A 5,511-nucleotide genomic window follows, 5' to 3' on the forward strand; every position below is an offset into this window, starting at 1 on the left:
GATTCCTAGTTACTTCTTGGGTATGATTTCGAAGAAAAAAATATTTGAATACACTGAAGCTTGTCCTCGGTATATGCAGCCAGTTTTCTGAAAAACGTTTTCTCTTTCGAAAGCTAGCAATCTTAAATAAGACTGAGTGTCAGTTTTCAACTCGATAGAGAGTAAATATTAACTTTATCAAAATCGAAACGTTGTCAGGTGTCGTAGTTGAGTTGAAAGTTGTAAAAAGAAATAAAGATGTTTGTTATTATTTGCATGGAAACACATGTACCTTTTTGTCTTTGTCGAAGGAAAATTTAATAAATATAAAAAAGAGAATAGGTTGCCATTATTAATTCTCAACTAACTGGCTTTTACCTTAAAATAGACAAATTAGAAAATATGATCATACGGAAATATTTCATAATTTGTTTACTTTAAGTTAAAATAAATTATCTAATTTAAAAGTGGTGTACAATATATTAGAATTATTTTAAACAAGTGTCCGTCTGAAAATTTCATATTTAATTGTTAAAATGTCTGAGTTACGAAGCGTACGTAACGAGCAAAAATTTCTTAGTGATACCAACCTTCAGGTTTCGTATAACAAATAAATATAAATTTAAAATTTGTCTTTGTGGCATTATTATTATTGCTTATTTACTATTTGTTAAATATTTAATAAACAAAATTAAAAATTTAGTTAAAATTTCTTTTTTCATTTTGTTAAAAAAATTTTAAAACCCGCATGCAATTAGAGTTTGAGACCGCTGCCTTACAGTATTCGAAAAGTGCGAAAGAAAATGCTTTTAAAAAGAATATTTAATTATAACACCGTGATCGGTATTGACCTTTTACTTAAAAATTTATATATTATTAACTTTAATAAAATTCTTAGTTTTTGAATTCTGTTTAGAATGAAAATTGCGTAATTGCTACTAATGTTATGCTTGATTGGAATTACAATTTATGATTTGAAATGCAAAAGAAAGCTAGAGGTCTTAAGTTAAAATTTTAAAGACATTATAAACGCATTTGAGGTCGTAATAAATAGCTGTATAATTTCTTGCAGCTATTTAAAGAATGCATATGTAACACAAATGTGCACCTTAACATCTAGAGCAATATATTTCTGGGAGTGAGAATTTAATGTTGACAGCTTTATGAAGAACAGAAATGTTAACGCGCTTTTAAGAACTCACATGCACTATATATCCTTCTATGTATCCGTAAATAACTGCCCACCCTGCATACCATGTCTGCCCTGGACGCAGTAGATGACCTAACCTTGGCCTAAAAAGACCTAAACTTAGAGGTAATATCAGTCAAGAAAACACTTACCGCTTTCTTATTTTGATATTTAATAGAAATGACTGAATTAATATACCAAATTAAACGGAGAAAACTTTTATAACTTTAATATAACGGTCTTTCTTCTATCTGTAAAGGAATGTTAAGTAATAAGATTATTTAAACATTGCCTGAAAAATACTGCTGTTAAAGACAGGAAAAACAGGAAGCCCTCATTTGAACGGCTAAATTTAAAACAATTACCATAGACCCTTAATTTTCAAACTACGAAATACGTATAGAAAGTCCTGTGCAACAGGGAAGAAAAATAAATTTTGTATTTATTACATAATTGCTCCCCCTTTCCTACTAATTTTACCGCTTGTAAACTGAGACGAAAAAATACGCGGTGTATAATATTTCTGAAGAGACGGCTTTGCTTATAAACATAGCACTTTAAAAAGCACTCCTAAAGACACACTAACATCATTATATTTTTATTTATAAGGATCTATCATTTTCAATAATATTCTTTTTATTTATGTAAAATACTTCATAAATCACAAGTTTCTGACATCACACGCTGAAACACTAGGGAAAGTTAGAGAGCAGGAGAAATATGAGAGTAAATATGGTTCGTAAAGTATTAATAAAAATGTATAAATAAGAGTTAAAATTAAATTAAATATAAAAAAAATGAAAATATTTATAAATTAATATATATATATATATATATATTATATTTAGAGAAATAATAAATTACACTAAACAAAGGCATCTTAAAAATGAACTGTTATAAAAAAAGAGATATAAGATTAATGATAATAATTCATAGAACACCGAGGATAAAAAGTGGTTTTGAACAATATACTTCGCTGTTGCTTTATTCATTCATTATGACTAATTTAAAGCATTCTTAACCGCATAGCTGAAGTTCATAAATATTTCTCTTCCTACATCATTTCACAATGCAGGAATGGCTTCTCAGTTGCTCAAGTTTTTTAGCATATTTTGCTCGTCCGAAAGAAACTGTTACATGCTTTTTGTAACTACTAATGTGTCTGTCAGTTTAACTGACTGCTAAGATAAATGTTGCATCAATAATGCTTGTATTCCTGTTCAGTTATTCAGCAACGTACTGTAGCTCACCTTACTTCGGACTCCTGCGCGCTTGGACTGGTATTACGTTTTTGTTGAAAAATTGAGAAGTACTTGAGCTGGGCTTTGATCTTTAATTGGGCTCCAGCTGACTTTACTTTCTGATTGCCGCCATATCCTGTATCTTTTTATTTTTATCAGAACATTAAATAAATCAGTGCAGAAAATCTTAATTCATAATTAGTGTAAAACTTATAGTTACTCATTAAAACTACTTATTTTAAATTTTTTAAAACCTTGTTAGGAAGTAAATACGTAGATAGATAAAGAAATGTAATGAAGCGCAGAAGAAATGGTACTGTAATATTGCGGCTGTTCTAAAATATTCGGATTTTCATAATGACGATTTTGGATTTCAAAATGTATTTCAAAGTATACTTACGCAAAAGGGAGTTTTTATGTAAAAGTGATACCTTCTGAACGCCTAATGGATTCAGTACTAATGATTTTCCGACTTAATTACAAAGAAGGGCGTGATCCAGAACTTGATCATGACTATTTAAGTACATTATTAAAATTTTAATTTTTAAATGTGCAAAATTTTTATGCTTTTGATTGCGGTCAGTTAAGATAAATTACTTCAGGTAACTTAACATCTTATGCATATAAAGCAAGGGTGAAAAATAGATATGGACAATAGATTCCGATTTTTCCAAATTTAATGTTTTCCTTATAAAGGTAAAGAGGTTTTTTTGGAATGTGATATATACATCTTCATCATATTACATCCTAAATTATAATTTTATGAGAAAACAAGGAAATACATAGCTATTTTCTTATTTGATCGAGCTGCGATTGTCTAGTTCTTGATACGTCAAAAGAAAACAAGAAGTTACAGAAAGATGCAATTACGTTCGCTGCAAAACTATTTAAATGCCACAGAATGGCTATATCAATAATTTGGAAATGTGATTCTGAAAATAATTGCCAAAGTGAATCTTATGTTAATGCTGATTCTTTGAAAAAACAAAATTGTAGACGCAAATACAAAGATTATGGAGAAAAACGTAGACATATGCCGCTTCACCACTGAAGCAGCAAACATAGCCTTTGATAATATTTCTCCCGAAATGCTGGGTAATACGTTTCTGTTACTTTTAACAAGTTATGCTGGAAGGAATGGTCGAATAATTTTATGCTTACGCATATGGGGGAAGTAAAGCTTCGCATCCAAGGGACCTTACTTACAAGTTAAAAAGACAGTAACGAAATTATTGAAAAATCCAGAAACTATTTGAACACTCAAATAAAGATTTTTTGTTTAATTTAATCTATTTTTTGATAATAACTCGAGTTCTATATTTGTTTTCTTTTGCTGCTATTATTATGGGTCAAATTAACTTCATTACCTGCTACTATTGTTATTATGGGGCAGAGGGAATAATTGATAATAAAAATATTAGACTATTAATAGCTTTTAATTAATTATTCAGCACATAGTTTTCGAACAACTTAAATAACTTAATTACCGAGTACTAATAACCGAGTACTGTAACGTATGTGGGAAATGTTACAGTACTTCTATGAAAACGTAAACGCTGACTACCCTATACTTCCATGAAAATGTATTTCTATTCTTCCATGAAAACTTCTTCAGTGACAGGAATTGAGGCTTTACTTTGCAGAAATTAAACATCCACAACTTTTCCAAGTTTGTTAATATGATTTGTTGCAAATGAACACCAATTTATACTAGCGTGTAAGTATGTAACCTCTTTTTAATAGCTAACCATTTTTATCGTCATTTAAGCATTTTTTGTTTAGTAAATTATTGAGATGACTGAAGAATAAGTGAAAACGAGAACAAGTAATCTTGGAGAAACTAACATACAGCTTCTTCTCTTTAATCACTCTGCTACAGAAACTGTTGCTACTAAGGCAATTTTCGTGATACAGCAATAGTTTTAAATTAGTATGATCTTTTTGACTCATAAATTTATTGCACAGTCATTGGAGAATCGTAACAACATGAAAACAAAACTAAGCACACCTCTTACTCATCTATAAGACAAAAATAAATCAAACTTTAAAGCACCCTCTTGGCATGTACTACCTACATAATATGTTTAAAATATTGATATCAAGCGCCATTCATGTCACCTTGCATGTTATCTGCTTCTCTTTAATTTGAAACCTTCAATGTTTGACAGACTTATCAGAGATATCGTCCGAGGAAACGTTGCTAACATTGATTTGTGTTGACAGTAAATATAGACGGTTAGCACTATCTCTTGACAAAAACCTGAAATTCTAATTTTTTGCAAGATATTCCGATCTTTTATTATTTATACTAATAAATTTTAGGATAGCTTGGTAAATTCTAATATTTAAAAGCTTATCTACGTTTGAGGGGTAAAGTCGCTTAATCATTCTACCTAGGTTCAAATCCGGGTTCCAAACACAAGCAGTTTAAGATTAAGCGGTTTGGGAGGTTTTATTGAAACATCATGCGAGCAAATTAAATCGAAAAATTGCATAAAAGCAAATACTTTCTGCATTAACTTAGTGCGCATTAGCAGGCAGGTTTAAGAGGGCATTACATGTTTACTCTTACTGTGGAATATATATTAATTCATTCCATTAATAATTTGCTTCTATTATATTAACTTATTAATATGGTCTATGTAAGGTTTTTATTTATTTTTTAATTAACAAATACGATATGAGATTATAAGGTATTTCTCTTACCTTCCTGGCAAGCCTTCGTGGTGTGGTGGTCTGCTCCCTGGGCGCGTATTGCAGACGTCCGCGGTTCGATTCCCGGTGAAGGCGTTGCTAATTTTTCATGACTCCTGTTACCTAATGTCAATACAGTGGCGCCCGAATTAAAAGGGTGGTGGATGATGAATCTCCATACCCAGGACTTGGCGATTGGGTCCCCTAAAACCCCAGTCGCCCTTTAAAAGAGGGAGTATATAAGGTATTTCTCCCGCCTTTTTGGCATGCCTTCGTGGTGTGGTGGTCTGCACGCTGCGTGTATTCTAGAAGTCCGAGGTTTGATTCTCGGCGAAGGCGTTGCTAATTTTTCATAAATCTTGCTTCCAATTTACCTAATGTTCCTACAAGCTTATGTATTCTATCTAG

The 5,511-nt window shown here is 31.0% G+C and overlaps 1 protein-coding gene across 1 annotated transcript in view; it reads right to left on the reverse strand.

The window, feature by feature from the left end:
* LOC118195903 (trypsin-1-like) overlaps nt 1-5,511 on the reverse strand; it is a 122,856-nt gene that overhangs the window by 92,312 nt on the left and 25,033 nt on the right. The gene's annotated exons all lie outside the window — the stretch shown is intronic.

Source organism: Stegodyphus dumicola, chromosome X1, assembly GCF_044657685.1.
Source record: "Stegodyphus dumicola isolate Sdum_Otavi_A_Nest chromosome X1, ASM4465768v1".
In the NCBI taxonomy this organism is placed as follows: Eukaryota; Metazoa; Arthropoda; class Arachnida; order Araneae; family Eresidae; genus Stegodyphus; species Stegodyphus dumicola.